The sequence below is a fragment of the Megascapheus bottae genome, chromosome 9 (genome assembly GCF_031878675.1).
Source record: "Megascapheus bottae isolate mThoBot1 chromosome 9, mThoBot2.hap1, whole genome shotgun sequence".
Lineage (NCBI taxonomy): Eukaryota > Metazoa > Chordata > Mammalia > Rodentia > Geomyidae > Megascapheus > Megascapheus bottae.
The window spans coordinates 13,573,828-13,593,414 of NC_143517.1; the positions used below are offsets into that span (position 1 = coordinate 13,573,828).

Genomic DNA, 19,587 nt, shown 5'->3' on the forward strand with positions numbered 1-19,587 from the left:
GTGTGTGTGTTTTATGCCAGGACTGAGGCTTGAATGCAGGGCCTGAGTCCTGTCCTTTTTTACTCCAGGCTGGTGTTCTACCACTTGAGTCACAGTCCCACTTCTGGATTTTGTTTTGTTTTGTTTTGTTTTTTCTTCTTTTGATGGTTACTTGGAGATAAGACTCTCATGGACTTTCCAACTCAGGATGGCATTGAATATCAGTCCTCAGATTCCAGTCTCTTGAGTGGATAGCATTTCAGGCATGAGCCACAAGGGCCTGACTTAGCAATTTTTTTAGAAATGGAATTTTTAAAAAGTGGAGTAAAAAATTCAATAGAAGATCAAGGACATTTCCTAATGTAACCTTTCTCAAAAGTACACTCAGTGTAGTTATTGGGGCCAAATTTGCTATCTCTACATTTGTACAATTCATTTAAGCATAAAAAAATTTTGACCAGATGATTGTCACTAAACTCAATTGAAACAAACCCTTTATGTGGCCCAAATGGTTATGGAAGGTGATTCCTAAATTACCATTCCAAGAAGTGGCAGAGGTCACAGTGCCAATCGGTAACTACAGCCAGAAACAATTCCCATTTGCTCCATTGTAGAAAACAGTACACTGTTAAGAGAAAGAGAAAAAGAAAGAAGAGAAAGATGGAGAAAGAGAACAATGGGGAAATGAACAAGTAGACATATAAAGTGAGACCCCTACATTGAAACAAGTTTATTTTTGGCAAAGCATACAGGTTTGCTGGGTTTTTCAACAATGTATTTGAGGTCCAAAAACAAGTTGGAATCTTGATACACATTTTCAAAAGATGTTCTCTATGTTTGTTTTGAAGTGTTTTCAACTTTCACACACCCACAGATAGATAAATACATACACACACACATACATACATACATACATACATACATACATACATACATACATGCATGCATACATACATGCATACATACATAGATACTGGTGAGCTCTCACACTTCATGAAAATGTCCCTGGCATACAGACTGCCAAAAGAACTTATACAGTTATAGAGACTTATTAGATTGAATTGGCTTTCCAGGTACTCTGACAATGTCTATCTGCAGACAGGAGAGTTGGAGAAATGTGTGAACTTCTCAGACCCAGAAGCTGGAGACTTCAGCAAAAAAAAGGGAATCAAGGACCTAGCCACATGTCAAGGCTATAGCCTGGAAGCTTCCATGAGAACTGCTGATAAGGGTCTGTTCAAAACTGAAGAACTGAGTGTCTGATGTTCACAGGAAATGGAAGCAGCAAAAATATACCTGCTTGAGAATATGCAATCATTGGCATGCATACAAGATTTCCTCTTCTATAACACCTGATTTTCCTGAGAGGAAAGGATTCCTTATTTGGTGAACTAACTAAAGTCAGAATAAAAGCTAGGCATCCTGGCTTCTGTTTTGTGTCTGTCCTCTGTTCTATCCTGAGTCATTACCCACTGCAATCCTTTTGCTTTCAGAATCCAGGAAAGACCAGGCCACCTGCCAGGTGTCAATGACACTGTAAGAAAGTACCACCTGTCTAAATCTGTGGCAATCGACTGTAAGATTGCCTGATAGCACCAGAAGAACATGCTGTGACTTAACTATTCACGCATCTCACCCCTATCTTTCATTCCTTGTCTATTTAAATCTGTTCGTCATGTCTGCTCTCTAAAGAGAGTAGAAAATGCTTTCTCTTGTTGATACACATGTGATAAGTTATTTGCCCTTTACCAATACTCATCATTTCCTTGGCATATTGAGGTGAGTGGCAGGACTTTATCTATGAAAACCAGAAATGTAAACCTGAGGCCTAAAATCACCTATAATTCTTCCTCTGCTTTTTTTTTCCACGTATGAGTTGCCTGACCCACGTGCCTGCTGTCACCATTAAACATAACTCATTTTGCTAATTTTCTAGGCTGCCATCAGTCCAGCACAAGTAATTTGGCAGCCTAGATCAATACTTATAAAGTATGTGCAGATAAAAGGAAAAGTACATTCCTATTTATACAACCATATTATGATTTATTTTAAAAATTATTTCATAAGTATTCAACATATAACAAGTCATAAGTATATCAATTATTTTCTTTTACTTTCAACTCCCAAAGAAAGTCATGTTTATCATCATTTTCAATAATAATCTCAAAAAAGGGTAAAATTATGAATCGTATACAGATATACAAGTGAGCCTGTGTTAACGATTTTATTCATCTCATAAGGAGGAAAACAGGTAGATATGGCAGCTTCGAAGGAGAAAAAATACATCCTCTTCCATAGAGCGAAGGCAGTTGAACACCCAAATGGAAGCAAAGTTAACTCTTCCAAAGGGAGAAAGAGAATTCAGTTAAAACACTACCAAGCAGGACAGAATTTTTACATTCTTTGGTAAGAGTTGTTTGTCTTTTCCATCAATTATCTACAATTTACAGAACTGTGAAGCAGCTTTGATAAAAATCACTCTGGTAAACCAAATTGTGTGATCCAGACTCTCTACATAGTGCATAACTTTGCCTTGAAGCATAAGTCTCCTAATATACCACTTGGGAAACCTATTTAAAAGTTTCTCATGTTGGGCATCTTGGCTCAAGGTAGCTATTTAGGAGGCAGAAATCAGGGAATTGTGGTGCTAGGCCAGTTCTGGCATAAAAGTTTATGAGACCTCATCTCACTCAATGACTGAGTGTTGTGGGAAAAGCCTGTTATTTCACCTATTGGAGATGAAGAAGTATAAATAGAAGATTGCAATCTATCAATCAAAACTCTACCTCAAAAAATGTGAGGCTGGAAATAGAGTACATACCTAGTAAGTGCAAAACCTTGAGTTAAATCACCAATGTCATACGAAAAAAGATTTTCGTATGGGTGCTGTGGTTCACAACTGTAGTTGTCTGAACTCTGAAGGCAGATGTTAAGAGGATTGCCTTTCAAGGCCAGTTTGGGAAGACAGTTCACAAGATCCCAGTTCAACTAATAAAAGCTGGCAGGCACCTGTCATCCAAGCTATACTAAAGCATAAATAGGGGACTGTGATCTATTCTGGTGCGGGCATAAAGTCAAGATCCTTTTCAAAATAAATGAATCAAAAGAGGCTAGATGCATGGTTCAAGTGGTAAGGGTCTGCCTGGCTCTGAGTTCAAACTCTAGTATTGCTTCTTTTTTTTCTAGTGAGTACCATTATTGTAGTGTTTACCCTTGTTCCACATTTTCTGTTCCCTCCCTGACACTCCCAAATACAAGCAAACTAATAAATAAGAAAAAGGAAAAAGAAAACAGAAACAGCAACAATGGCAAATAAAAGTTTTCTTTTCTTAGATCTCATCTCATAGAATATTATTTTATATATGAGCATATGCACATAGCTATTGAGCCTTTTTCAACCACTCCAATGCTCCTATGCATATTCTCCTTTGGCCCCAATGTGAAAATATATAGAGTCATATATAATATATTAATATGTATTAATTAATGTATGTTGATTGCACAGTATTTACTGTACTTATAGATTTTACAGGCACATTTTAGTTACCACAAATGAGGGAGGCCATGTTTTTTTGGCTCTGGCTTACCTTGTTTAATACAATTTTTTTTCAAGTCTTTAACTTCTTGAGAAAGCCCAAGTGCTCAGGCCCTGAGTTCAAACAACAAGACTGGCAAAAAAAAATCACTACAAATGAAAATAAATCATAAAAGCTCTGCAGTTTAATGCAGTCCCACTTATCCAGCCTTTCTCTGATTTGTTATGATTCTTGGTCCTTATTAAGAAAGTTTCGACCTGTGCCAAGGAGGCCTAGTGTTTCTCCTATTCCTTCCTGTAAAGTTTTCAGTGTGTCAGCTTTTACCTCCAGGTCTTTGATCCATTTGGAGTTAATTCTAGTGCAAGGTGACAAAGAAGGATCCAACTTTAGTTTTCTGCAGGTGCTTAACCAGTTCTGCCAGCACAACTTATTGAAGAGGCTGTCTTTCTTCCATTCTATTTTTTGGCTCCCTTGTCAAAGATTAGGTGGCCATAGGTCTGTGGTTTAATATCTGGGTCCTCAGTTCTATTCCATTGGTTTTCAGGCCTGTTCTTGTGCCAGTACCAAGCTGTTTTGAGAATTATAGCTCTGTAATAGAGTCTAAAGTTTGGAATTGAAATTCCTCCAGCACTGTTCTTTCTGCTAAGAAGTGTTTTTGCCATACGGGGTCTTTTATTATTCCATATGAAATTTTGAATTGCCTCTTCTATTTCTTTAAAGAATGCCATTGGGATATTGATGGGTATTGCGTTGAATTTGTAGATAGCCCTTGGCAAGATTAAGGACATAGCTAGTAAATTAATTAGGAAGCTTACAGAGTGGAAGATCTTCACCAACCAAACAACGGACAAAGGCCTCATATCTAAAATATATCAACAGCTCAAAAAATTGAACCACTCCAAAACTAATCTCCAAAGTAAGAACCATCCCTTAAAAAATGGGCCAAAGACCTAAAGAGAGTCTTCTCTGAAGAAGAAACAAAAATGGCCTCTAGACACATGAAGAAATGCTCAACATCTCTGGTCATAAAAGAAATGCAAATCAAAACAACTCTAAGATTCCACCTCACTCCAGTTAGAATGGCAAGGATCAGGAAAACAAATAATAACAGATGCTGGAGGGGATGTGGCCAGGAGGGATCACTACTACACTGTTGGTGGGAGTGCAAACTCGTTCGACCACTATGGAAAGCAGTGTGGCAGTGCCTCAAAAGGGTAAACATAGAGCTTCCCTATGACCCAGCAATTCCAGTACTTGGCATTTACCCAACCATCCAGAATCTAGGGCATACTAAATCCACTAGCACAACAATGTTCATTGCAGCACTATTCACCATAGCAAAGATATGGAACCAACCTAGATGTCCCTCAGTTGATGAGTGGATCAACAAGTTGTGGTATTTGTACACAATGGAATTCTATGCTGCTGTCAGAAAGAATGACATCGCCCTATTTGTTAGGAAATGGAAAGACTTAGAAAAAATCATATTAAGTGAAGTAAGCCAGACTCAAAGGAACTTAGGCTCAATGGTTTCCCTCATTTGTCATAATCAGTAGAAACCTTGGGCTCTACTAGCAGAGATCTGCAATACAGCAAAATCTTGATACATAAGGCCATATAGTAGGAAGCTAACTGAAAGGACCTCCAGGATATTGAAACAAAAGCCATATAATGAATGATTGTTGTCCTTAATGTACTATGTTATCTCTCATCTCCTTTGCTGTCCCTTGGTTATCTCATATTGTTACAGTATCTCACTTTGTTATCTGATATATTGAATTTATTTGTATTTAGTTATTTGAAATTTGATAGGGAAGGGGGGAAAACCAAGACGGGTGGGGAGTGTGGGGGGGGAGGGTAATGGGTACCAAGACATGTGAAAGGGTATCAATGTATGTGAATTAATGCACCTTCTATCTGGCAAATATCATGTAACCCTTTTACTAATTACAATAAAAAATTTAAAAAAAAAAGAAAATAAATCATAAAAAATTTTAGAACCTAGTATTGAAAAAAATTTTAAACAATACTTGTCCTTGGTCTGGGAGCATAGCCTAGAGGTAGAGATGCACAAAGCCCTAGATTCAATTCCTCTCTACCACATACACAAAAAAGGCCAGAGTGGCAATGTGGCTCAAGTGGCAGAGTGCTAGCCTTGAGCAAAACGTGTCCAAGGACAGTGCCCAAGCCCTGAGTTCAGTCCCTAGGCCCTGAGTTCAGTCCCCAGGACCGACAAAATAATAATAATAATAATAATAATAATACTTTTTTTAAAGGATTTTTATACTATATTAAAAAAAACCACAAAATAAAAAAGGGATCAATCAACAGGTCCCTTAGAAGTCCTTCCAAGACTCTCAGTGTCCAGCAGCCACGGAGCTGCAGCCTTCCTCTCTGCTCAGTCAGTAGCTTATTTGAGGATCGTCAGGAATGACTCTAGTTCTTAAAAATAATCAAACTTGCTCTGCCAAATCCAAGACCCTGAATTTATCCAAATTGTAGAAACAGGCTTTTACCACTCGTCCACCAAAATACCTGCCATTCAGATCCACCACAGCTTTAATTGCTGATTCAACTCTTTCAATTTCTAAAAATATCCGAACTGCTTCATCATCCGGGGCACCAGGAATTAAAAATATCACACATTTTCCAACTTTGCCATATTTTTCACATTCTTCCTTGGTTTCAACTTCCAAGTCTTCATCTACTTCTCCTGCACCGACCATGTTCCTCAGCAGAACCACTTTAGTAGGGCACTTAAGTATCTCTGTTAATGGATTGGAATCCGACTTCTTGGATGCATCCTGAGTCTCTCCCTTCTCCGTGGAGTCCCCCACGATGATCTTGCCGCCCCTCTTGCTGGTCTTCTCCACAGACAATGCGGTGCTCAGCCCCTGCTCGTGCTTGCCCAGCCCCTGGCCTTCACGGAAGCTGTACTTCTGCATGATCTTATGCGCCACTGTGCCCCCCATGTTAGCAAGGAAGGAGTTGCTGGGCCTGGTGGGAGACCTGGGCCTGTCGGGCTCTTCGTACACGGGAGGGGGAATTGCAGCTTTGGAAGACTGTGCCCGAGGCCTCGAATCCTCTTCATAAGGAAAGTCTTGGGGTAATTCCTTGTCTTTCTCTACAAGAGATGTGGGTGGGGCAATGGCAGCTCCGCCCATACTTCTTTCCCTTCTCTCTCGTTCATAATCTTCATCTTCATCAGAATCTGGATCTGGCCGCCTTGAAAACCCACTAGCTTCATGTCTGTCTTTACGCCTCTTTTCCCTCTCTTCTATTTCCTTCTGTCTTTCCAGCTCTCGCTGCCTCTGGCGCTCTTCTCTTTGGCACTTCAGAACTTTCTCGTAATCGTTAGGAAACATAGGGTCATATTCGTCAGCTAGGGGGATGAGAACTTCCCCTGCAGAAAACCCACTGGGAACAGGGTCCTTCAGCCCAGCTGCTACGTGGGGTGGTGTGTCTACAATCTGCGGGTCATCTGAGGAACCGCCCCTCTTCAGGTCAAGGACAGGGCCAAGGACTGTGCTTTGCTTTGTCCTTTGGCTCTTTGCTTGCGTGAGGGCTGCCTTCTTCACCTGAAGCTGAGACTGCAGAAGTTTGAAGTTTTTGGACCAGCCTTCAGTTTTCGAGTCACTGGTCTCCACTCCTAGGTCATCATACAGGGACATCTTTTCAGTTTAATGCGGGCCTTCCGGGCGGATCTGGCCCATAGGGCACGGCCGCGGCCGAAGCCTCCTCCCCCCGCCGCCCGAAGGCCGAAGCCCCGCGGCGGCGCCGAACCTCGGCTGAGTCCGCAAGGCACTCGGCGGCGCAGGGCGGAGGCTAATAATAATACTTACCCTGGAAAATGTTAAACATATGTAGAAACAATAGTAAATGAATACCAATGTAGTCACATTAGCAATCAATGTTATTTTGCTAATCTTTAGCTATTTCTCCTACTTGTAATGCAAGCTTTACTATTTTAGAGAAATAACATGTCATATCATTTTTCTGATAAATGCTACAAAACGTGTTTTTAAATTTAATTTTGTCAGCATGATGTATAGTGGGGTTACAGTTACAAATGTGAGGTAGTGAGTACATTTCTTCTTGAACATTAATGTACTTTTAATTCTTCTTGCACATTAGTGTATTTTTAACATACAGTCCTAATGACCTGAAGCTTTATTGGTAAAACAATTCACACCTAATACTGTTTATTTCCTGAAAGTCTGGTCCTAACAACTGTAGCTTTAAAAGCTACATCATTGCAGTCTTGGCCCGAGGCATGGACATGGGTAATTAGTCTGGTATGTGCCACAGTCCACATTAATTCTAGCTCAGAATGGAGCTGTTTCAATTTTGATACATAATAAATATGTGCTTTTAAGCCACCACCATGTCCTTTTCAAAATGCTTAAAAAAGTTAACTGCAATCCATCAATATTATTTAGTCTGTTTCACATTGGAAATGTCCCCAGTTGTCTCAAAAACATTTCTGAAGGTGTTCAAATTAGGGTCCACCCCACACAATATGCAAACATTGCATTTGATCGCTATGCGTAAATGTGCAAAAAAAAAAACTACTCTGTTTTCTTATTGGTTTTGTTTGTTGACGCTGCCAAGTACATTTTCTTAAGATTTATCAGTCTGGGTTCATCTGGTTGCTTATTATACGTTTTGTTCAAGTGTTCACCATTTTCCTACTTAACTGTAGGTATATCCAGAAGCTTCATTTAGTTTTCCTCTTACTTTGACAAGAATGATTTGTGAGATGATACTTCTTTGTATCCCAGAAGGAGGTAGGTAACAGTCACACTATTTCTGTTTATTAACTATGCAAATTGTGGTTGGGGTTAAAGTTTTCCTTTTGCCAAAGGCATCTTTGGGAGCTGGAGGCTGGTGGCTCATACCTGTTATCCTAGCTACTCAGGAGGCTGAGATCTGAAGATCACAGTTTGAAGTCATCTCAGGCAGGAAAGGCCTTGAGATTCTTATCTCTGATTAACTAGAAAACTGGAAGTGTCATTGTAGCTCAAAAAAAAAAAAAAAAGCAGCAGGGAGTTTGGCCTAGTGGTAGAGTGCTCACCTAGCATGCACAAAGACCCAGGTTCGATTCCTCGGTACCACACACATTGAAAAGAGCTGGAAGTGGTGCTGAGGCTCAAGTGGTAGAGTGCTAAGCCTTGAGAAAGTCCAAGGACAGTGCTCAGGCCCTGAGCCCAAGCCCAGGACTGGCAAAAAATAAAAAATGAAAAAAGCAGACTCAAAGGAACATAGGCTCAGTGGTTTGTAATAATTAGTACAAACACTGGACTCTCCCAGCAGAGGATTACAATAGCTCAGAAAAAAAAAATGTAGATGAAAGTACCCATCTCTTGAGATGAGTACAGATAGGGTAAAATTCTTCTTTAGTGATAACAATTGACAGTGGAAAGATAAAAGATGGGTCTTCAGTGTCGAGAAGGCTGTCAGTCATTTAAGAGGGTAAGGGGACCAGTTCTGTGGGTGATTATTAACTTCTTTCCTTAGACATTCCACTTCATGCTCTTTAGAATTGATTACTCAGTATAAATGGTTACATGAACTAAAATAAAACTTGACTTTTTCTTAACAAGTCTGACTTGGCTCTTTCCTAATTTGCTAACGTAAGCCAGTCCTGAGACACTTTATGACCTCATTTTCTATACTAGTATTTATTTTATGCTATCATGATTTAATATTGCATCTTTACACTTGCATTTCTCAACCGTGAAATGCATTATGGTCTCTCTTGAATCAATTTTGATACATTTTAACATTCTGTAATACATTTGTATATGTTTTATGCTAGAAAGTAATGAGGTACACTATATTTACATTTTAACTTAATTCACAGTGTGTCTAAATTTATCTTAACTATTGTTATTTCTAGGCTACATGGTTATAAATGATAAAATAGAGTATTATCTACATATATTTATGGATTTATGGCTTAACTTTATGGCACAATAAATATATCTTAATTAGTTTTGATATGCTTAGATTATGTAGTTCATCTGGATGTGTTTCCAAATTGTTCAAACCAAAAAAGTTAGTGCATTCACAGACTTATGTAGTTCAAGCCATGTTTTCCAAGGTTTAACTATATTTACTTTTACTCTCAAAACAGGAAGTAGAACATTACCAATATAACCAATATTAAAAACACAGTAAAGAAAGTATAAAGTGCAGGTGACATATGAAAGCACAACCTCTCGGGATATTCTTTCATTTATATTACTTCACACTCAATCCAGTGAATGTTTTACGTAATTAAAATCAAAATGAAATTGTAAAAAGGTATGGTAAGCTGGGTAATGGTGGCTCATTCCTGTAATCCTAGCAATTTGGGAGGCTGAGATATAAGGATTGCAGTTCAAAACCTGCCAGAGCACTAAAGCCCATGAGACGCTTATCTCCAATTAACCACCAAAAAGCCAAAAGTGACACTAGCTCAAAGTGATAGAGTGCTAGCTTTGAGCTGAAAAGCTTAAGGACAGGGCCCAAGCCCAGAGTTCAAGCCCCATGACTGTCCAAAACAACAACAACAAAAAAGATGGAGTAATTTTTCTTTTTTTATTGGAGTAATTTTTCAAAACTGCAAAGTAAGTCCTATATAATGGCACACTTATTTGACTGCATTTCCCCAATAAGGTATTGTTATCCCTAATAAGATACTGCTGGCTGAGGATGTGGGTTAGTGGCAGAGTGCTTGCCTCGCATGCATGAAGCCCTGTATTTGATTCCTTAGTACCACATAAACAGAAAGACCGGGAAGTGTCATTGTGCTAGCCTTGAGCAAAAGAACCTTAAGTATAGTGCCCAGGCCCTGATCTCAAGCCCCAGGAATAGCAAAAAAAATAAAAAAAGATATTGCTACTCCATTTTATTAATTTTACCTTAAATATTTAAGTAAGGTATTCTGTGTCAGAGACAAAATTCTAATTTCACATCTCAGAGTCATTTAAACATGGGTTTGCTTCTTTTTATTTACTTGTCCTTTATAAAGCAAAATTAGTCAAGCAAAATGTTTCCTGCTTAAATGTAAGATCAAGCAAGAGTTCTCTACAGAACCAAACATGTAAGTAGAGTAGAAGCTGAATAAAGTGATTTCTCTGGATAAGAAGAGGAAACAGGAAGCCATCCCCAATTCCTTCCTGAAATGTCTCCTTACCTTTCCTCTAAGCCTTTGGTATATAAGTAAACTTCCTTGAAACAGATCCACTACTTCCTATTGTCCTCTCCTTGTTCTCAGAGTATATTCTTTTTTTAAGTTCATTTTTAATTGTAACTAATAAAAGGGTTACATTATATTCTCCAGATAGAAGGTGCATTCCTTCACATACATTGCTACCCCTTCTCATGTTTTTGTCCCCATTTCCCTCCCCCCACCCTGTTGCTCATCTTGTTTTCCCCCCTTCCTATTCTTATTTCAAATAAACACATATACAATATACCACATTACAAGGTAAGATATTGTAACAATGTGAGAATAACCAAGGGGAAACAAAAGAGATGAGAAATAACATAGTACATTAAGAACAATAATCATACATTATATAGGTTGTTTCCATATCCTGGAGGTCCTTTCATTTAGCCTCATCCTATGTGGCCTTTTGTATCTAGGTTTTGGGAACATAGACTCAATGACTTCCCTCATTTGTAATAATTAGAACACGCCTAGGCCTCACATTTATTTTTATTCATTTGCCTCATAGCCAGTCCCTAGAATTGTTCTGCCCAAGGTTCTCACTGGTCAATTAGCCACTGCCCTAGGTGAAAGCCAAATACAAATTTCAGGCCTTCTTTTCTCCATTATGAAGTATACAATCAGATGCGCTACCTGAAACTTGACCCACTGGGAAGGTTTCCCTCCATCCATGTCAGAGATATTTGTCCATGGGGCTGTCATGCTCCATGATCATCTGCTGGCATTAAAATGCAGAGACACCTTTTCATAAAATGGGTTCTGTTATGGGGAATCATCATGAAGCCAGACTTGTGCATTAGGGGAGCTCATTTGATGATTGTTTTAGAAAGTGGTCTTTCTATGTTGCCCAGGTTGGTGTCAAACTCATAAACTCAAATTATACCTCTGTCTCAGTAAGCTGGAGCTATACTCATCCAGATGATAATAGAATGTTGTAAGAACAAGGTAAGGGGGCTGGGAGTTTGGCCTAATGATAGAATGCTTACCTAGCATGCATGAAGATCCAGGCTCTATTCCTCGGCACCAATACAAAAAGATAAAATAAAATAAAATAAAATAAAATAAAAAGAACAAGGTATACATGGCCTTAATTTGGGGGTAGGGTTAATTTTTTAAGTTTAATATAGCTCTCACCTCCAGTAGTATCTATTTAGGAGGCAGAAATCAGGAAAATATGAAGACCAGCCCAGGTAAAAAGTGTACAAGACTCCCACTAAAAAGCTGGCCATGGACCAGGAGTGTGGTTTAGTGGTAGAGTGCTTGCCTAGCATGAACGAAGCCTTGGGTTCAATTCCTCAGAAAAATCTAGAAGTGGTGCTGTGGCTCAAGTAATAGAGTGCTAGCCTTGAGAAAAGCGCAAGGACAGTTCTCAGGTCCTGAGTTCAAGACCCAGAACTGGCAAAAAAAAAAAAAAAACAGCTGGCTACAATGGTTTGCATCTGTCATCCATTCTAAACAGAAAGTATAGTAGGGGGATCAGAGTCCAGACTGGTTAGGAAAAGAGCTGGAGTCTATCAAACAAAAAACAAAAGGGACTAGAGATGTGATTCATGTAATAGAACACCTGCATGAGTTCCCTAAGTTCAAACTCCTATACCACCATCAATACACAAAGCTAATTCCATAGAACAATTTCAGCCCTCTCAATAGATTGCCTGTAAAACCAAATGGCAAACCTAGACTTATGGTCAAGCCCTTTCTTATCCCAAGTCCCATTCAACACTGAAAATCTGAGAGCTTCACAATAAATAGGTTGAAGCAGAATTCTGAAATTTAATGAATGTTAAGAATCTCTTTTTTTATTTTTTTTCTTGGTATTTTTTAATGTAATTAGTAAAAGGGTTACATGATATTTGCCATATAGAAGGTGCATTAATTCACATACATTGATACCCTTTCACATGTCTTGGTACCCTTTACACTCCCCCCCACCGCCCCCCCATCTTGATTTTCCCCCCTTCCCTATCAAATTTCAAATATCCAAATACAAATAAATTCAATATATCAGATAACAAAGTGAGATACTATACCAATATGAGATAACCAAGGGACAGCAAAGGAGATGAGAGACAACATAGTACATTAAGGACAACAATCATTCGTTATATGGCTTTTGTTTCAATATCCTGGAGGTCCTTTCAATTAGCTTCATACTATATGGCCTTATGAATCAAGGTTTTGCTCTATTGCAGATCTAGTAGAGCCCAAGGTTTCTACTGATTATGACGAATGAGGGAAACCATTGAGCCTAAGTTCCTTTGAGTCTGGCTTACTTCACTTAATATGATTTTTTCTAAGTCTTTCCATTTCCTCACAAATGGGGCGATGTCATTCTTTCTGACAGCAGCATAGAATTCCATTGTGTACAAATACCACAACTTGTTGATCCATTCATCAACTGAGGGACATCTAGGTTGGTTCCATATCTTTGCTATGGTGAATAATGCTGCAATGAACATTGTTGTGCTAGTGGATTTAGTATGCCCTAGATTCTGGATGGTTGGGTAAATGCCAAGTAGTGGAATTGCTGGGTCATAGAGGGGCTCTATGTTTAGCCTTTTGAGGCACTGCCATACTGCTTTCCATAGTGGTTGAATGAGTTTGCACTCCCACCAACAGTGTAGTAGTGATCCCTCCTGGCCACATCCCCTCCAGCATCTGTTGTTATTCATTTTCCTGATCCTGGCCATTCTAACTGGAGTGAGGTGGAATCTTAGAGTTGTTTTGATTTGCATTTCTTTTATGACCAGAGATGTTGAGCATTTCTTTATGTGTCTAGTGGCCATTTTTGTTTCTTCTTCAGAGAAGACTTTCTTTAAGTCTTTGGCCCATCTTTTAATGGGATGGTTGTTACTTTGGAGATTAGTTTTGGAGTGATTCAATTTTTTGAGCTGTTGATTTATTTTAGAGATGAGGCTTTTGTCCATTATATGGTTGGTGAAGATCTTCTCCCAGTCTGTAGGCTTCCTAATTAATTTACTAGCTATGTCCTTTGCCATACAAAAGCTCTGCAGTTTAATGCAGTCCCACTTATCCAGCCTTTCTCTGATTTGTTGTGATTCTTGGTCCTTATGCAAACTCTTTCAATCACTATGGAAAGCAGTATGGCAGTTCCTCTAAAGACTAAACATAGAGCTCCCCTATGACCCAGCAATTCCACTACTTGCCATTTACCCAATCATCCAGAAACAAGGACATACTAAATCCACTAGCACAACAATGTTCATTGCAGCACTATTTACCATAGCAAAGATATGGAACCAACCTAGATGTCCCTCAGTTGATGAATGGATCAACAAGATGTGGTATTTATACACAATGGAATTCTATGCTGCTGTCAAAAAGAATGACATCGCCCCATTTGTCAGGAAATGGAAAGCCTCAGAAAAAATCGTATTAAGTGAAGTAAGCCAGACTCAAAGGAACATAGGCCCAATAGTCTCCCTCATTTATCATAATCAGTAGAAACCTTGGGCTCTACTAGCAGAGATTTGCAATAGAGCAAAACCTTGATACATAAGGCCATATAGTATGACACTAAATGAAAGGACCTCTAGGATATAGAAACAAAAGCCATATAATGAATGATTGTTATCCTTAATGTACTATGTTATCTCTCATCTTTCTTGCTGTCCCTTGGTTATCTCATATTGTTACAGTATCTCACTTTGTTACCTGATATATCGGATATATTTGTATTTGGTTATTTGATATTGGATAGGGAAGGGGGGAAAACAAGATGAGGGGTGGGTGGGGAGGAGGGAAATGGGGATCAAGACATGTGAAAGGTTATCAATGTATGTGAATTAATGCACCTTCTATCTGGCAAATATAATGTAACCCTTCTATTAATTACAATAAAAATATATGAAAAAAGAATACTAACTCAATTTCAAAAAAAAGAAGATAAGAAGGAGCAATTAGTCACATTTGACAGGAAACTACAAAGCAAGAGAGATAGCGGGGGTTATACTTGTTCTTTCTATAATCCTGTCAAGAGAATCCAAGGATTGCTCAAGAAGTACCTCATACCCCAGTTACCTGAGACTTCCCACAAGGCCCTATTTCACTAAGATCCCACTCCCTCCCAACACAGTGACCCTGGCAACCAAGCCTTTAATCCCAGTGGGCCCTAGCAGACAGACCACACCCAATCATTTGCATATGCCCAATAAGACACCAGAGGATTGACTGGGACCCATCCAAGTCTAAACAAGTAATTCATTTCTGTTTCATAGACATAAACACATGTATAGAAGCTGAAGTTAATTTTTTTTTGATGTACCTGCATGCTTACTGTGGCATGCAGTTCTTAAAAGATCAAGTGTGGAATTTTCCACTAGCGGAAATGCATCACAGCTCAAACTTCAGATTTGGAGGCATTTTAGATTTCAGAGTTTCCAATTAGATGTGCTCACTTATAATATGTTGCCTCCAAAATAAGATGGGCAACCAAATGGCTGTCTTTCCTGGTGATGAAATACAACACTAAAACAAATTTTCTCGCATTAGTAGGAGTAGCTCGCCAAACTAGAAATGTCACTGATGTAACAGCGCTTGAATGAAAATGAGGCAGATCTACCCTTCTAGTATATTGCATCTTACCAAGTCACCTCACATGGTGACCCTCTCACCAGGCCCAATCAGTATGCAATCAGTTTTTTCCATTTCATCACCTTAGCTACACCCTCCATGACTCTATGTGCCACAAGTTTGAACTTTATTGATTTCTGCAATGTTCTGTCTTGTGATTTACCTTCCAGTTGTGTTTAGTCAACAGAAATCACTGATTGGAGATAAGTGATTTGAGGTCAGAGTCTTATTTCTCTTGATCTCCTTCTGTGGATTCATACACCCTTTATTGAAGACCCCATACCTTTTCGTGGCCTTGTATAACTACAGTCTTTTTCTCTCGGTATCCAAAACTACTTACTTGCTCTCCTCTGCTTATGCTCTGTCTGTTCAGGTCTGTAATTAATTTGCTTAGGATTCTATAGCAAAGAGTATAATCTTAATTGTGTAGACAACAGACAGTTGTCTTAGACAACAGAAATTCATTCTGGTTCTGGAGACCGATTTTGGTATTTCGGGGGGAAAATCTGAAAGCAAACCTGTTACTTATTTTTCTTCTTACCTTTTGTTTCCTGACAACAGTAACTTGGTGTCTCTTGGCTGGTAGCTGCTTCATCACATCTTCCTCCTTTCTTTGTGACATATTTGCACCTATGCCTCTATTTTCTCCCTCTCATAAGGACATCAGTGACATTGGACTAGGGCCTCATAACTCAATTACTTCTACAAAGTCATCTTAACTCAACTGCATCTACAAAATCTCTGTTTACCAATAAGGCTACATTCTGAGTATCTTGGATGATGCTTACTTTAGGAAGTAAGACCTAAGATAAGGTCTATAAGTAGGAATCACTAGTTTCACATCTTTCACAGCTGCAAAAGCTTTTCCTTAAATGACCCTAATTAACCAATTTGAATATTCTGTTTTTGGTAAGAAGTCTGTCTGCCCACACTACATATAGGCTACAATGATGAGCAAGTACTCTTTAGACTCTATTATATTTGAGAACAAGAGACTCTTAATGGAAACAATGTTTTCTTATTATCATTATTCATTGCTATTTTTGCTTTCTTTTTGTCTTGTTCATTTATCATTCTTGGGAGGGAAAGGGCACAGAAATGGAGGAAGAAAGGGTGAACAAATGCAGCAGTAGTACTCACTAGAAATTGTATTGAAAATAAGTGTGGGTATTGATAGGAGGGAAACACTAGGAGAGTCAGGGAAAGAGTGACATTGTCCAAAATGTATTATTTACCTGGCTTATAAAATGTAACCCCTCTGAATATTGTCTTTATAATAACAATTTAACACTTTTTTTAAGGTAGAGATTCTCCATAGCCCTGAGATAAGATTACAATGCCAGCTACAGGAAGACAAGTTGGTTTTTTTTCATTAACTTGCTAATAGAAATAGGACAGCTACCACAAAGTTATTTGCTATACTGTTACATTCAAAAAAAACCACATCTAGAAACTAAGTTGCAACAGCCATCAATGCCCAATTATGTTTTCAGTAAATTGGCTATCTCCTAAAACAGCTGGCGTTTGCTAACCAAAGGGGCAAGTTAAATAACACCTCTACAGTTGCTGTGGGGACGGGCTACTGCTTTTGGTTTACTGCCTTGACTCTGTAGGAGCATGGCAGTTGAGAGTGAGAGAGAGTGTCAAGTTCAAGGGCCTCTATCTGGCTCTCCGTACAAAACTAACATTTACTCCATGGATCTCAAGGAACCAATATGGGGATTTTTTGGGGGGTGAGTGGGCAGGCATACAAAATAGGTTTGTTCTTATAAGTTCTATAAAAGAAGAAATAATCACAAAACCAGTTTCCTTAACCATCAGAGCCAATAAACTCAGGTCACAATTTGAGCTTCTTGTACCCTGTTCTGCCTAGAGACTATGGCAGCATTTAGTGGCTTTGGTGATTAGCTTTCTAATACCTAATAATCCTCAGAATCTCTAAGTGTCCCCTTTACTTCTTTGTGTCTCTGATAAATGACTGCAAATCTTTTTGAGTTTCATGGGGAAGAAGTTTCATAATACACAATTTTTACAGGAAATCTGCCTTTGTATCTGATTCCCCCTCAACCACAAGTGGGAACTGTGGCTCAAATGTTAGCTTGAACACAAAAGCTAAGTGATAGCCAAAAGACAAATGGCACATGGTCTCCCTGTTATGCAGGTGTTCGATCTAAGACTTGACAAGACAAACAAAAAAGAGCTTAAGATGTTCATACCCAATGAAACCAAAGGAGACAGTCTTAGGAGAAAATCACCAAAGTGTAAGAACCAAGCACCTCCTCATAGGCACACAAAATAATATATAGAATTTAAAGAATCCCAAAGATAAGGAAACAAAGGACCCCACTTTAATCTGTCTTCTTGGTATTAGATGACTCTGTATTTTGGTGTGCTTCATATATGGAGTGTACAGGAACACACCTGAGGGAGGATGGGAGGAGGGCAAAGAATCAGTGGAAAGCAGGTGACAAAGTGCAGCAGTTGGGCCTATCAGTGGCCCCAGACATTGATGAAATGAAATTAAGCAATGCAAGAGGGATGATGGGAGGGAGAGAATGAGAGAGAAAGAGAGAATAACTAATACCCTCGCAAAGGGAAGAAATGTACATGACAGTCTGGAAGAAATGATTTTATTGTCAGTGTTCGAAGAGTCAAATCTTTTGTCTATATAAGACTAGAGGTTTTTGTATATTTCAACATTTATAAGTTTTGTAGATTAGAACAATGATGCTTAGTATTATGAAAGTTAAAAAGTGATTGTGACTTTAGCTAAGGAATACTATGCCACAGTACTTTGAAATATATGTACCTACTTAATCTCAATAAAGAAAAAAGTCATTAAAAGAGATGAAGGATATCACCCAGTCTCTGAGTTCAAGCCCCAATATTGAGACACATACAAAACAAATCCAAGAATGAATATTAGAATACTTCTACTCTCTCAAGTGCACATCTTTGTCTCATCTAATGCACAGAACCAATTATTACATGGCTTCTCACATGCAGTGTTAATGATGATACCATTTTTTTCCGATGGTAAAGCCAAAGGGCTTCCATCCAGAGATGGAACCTGCCATGTTTCTTACTGGATGACTGCTCTAAAAGAGGCATAGAGCCACTGCTGGTGATAATCAGAGTCTATCTCCAAAATGTGATAAAACATTAGAATAATTTACCACAAGTTTTCTTAAAGCCAGAAATTTCCACCCCCACCTACATTTATTAAGCTGAGTCTCCAAAGTCTAAAAATCTAGATTCTCACTAGATATCCCAGACTGGACTCGTAGTCCTCCTACATCAGCTTCACTGCTATTACAGACATGTGGCACCATGCCGAAATCTGGAATGTTAACAGGTACCTCCACAAATCTTTTTATGACTTACTGTCTTCAGTCACATGGATTGAACGCAGGTCTGAGCATTGTCCCTGAGCTTTTGCGCTCGAGGCTAGTGCTCTACCACTTGAGCCACAGTACCACTTACAGCTTTTTCTGAGTAGTTTGTTGGAGATGAGAGTCTCACAGTCTTTCCTGCCATCCTGCCCTCAAACTAGGATCCTCAAATCTCAATCTCCTGAGTAGCTAGGATTACAGGCATGAGTCACCAGCGCCCATCTTCATTTTGAAGAAAGTAAACTACAACCTTTCGAAGTTCTTCTTGGCTTAGATCAAAGAATGTACATCTTCAGCTACGTTGTAATTCTGTCCTACTAAAATTCACCCAAGTGAAAGAAGTTACAAAAAACAGTTATATTCATTATTGTTACTGTATTATCTAGTAGTGCAAAAGGCATCTATCAAGGCACATTGATCTCTTTTGTTAAGACCTTTGTTATCACAAAATCATATGACTGAAGATCGTTAGTTTTCATTTTTCTTTTTCTTTTTTCTTTTTTGCCTGTTGTCTCATTTCATCAAAGAGCCCAACAAGGAAATATTCACAACTGGACACAATTTGAAAGGATCATCAAGTATCCTGGAAACTTTGATTTATAAGATGAGCTGACCTAGTTGTATTATATACCTATTTCCAGTATGCATTAGCATTAAGATAAATGACTGAGATTGTAACAGAGTAAGGGCACTAAATTCTTAACCTCAACTAGTCTCTTCCTCCAGAAGCCATCTTTTCCAAGCTTATCATCATTGCAGTGCAGAACAAAGGAGAGTCCTGTGGCTCGGGAGCCATGAATATAGAGGTGGACAGAGATGATTTACATCATACATCACCCAGACACTTTGACCCATGTGCCAGGTATGTAGA

General features: G+C 38.8%; 1 pseudogene; it reads right to left on the bottom strand.

Annotated features, from left to right (window-relative positions):
• Positions 1-5,815: 5,815 nt before the first annotated feature.
• Positions 5,816-7,224, bottom strand: LOC150058798 (splicing factor 45 pseudogene; annotated as a pseudogene).
• Between the last annotated feature and the right edge of the window lie 12,363 nt (positions 7,225-19,587).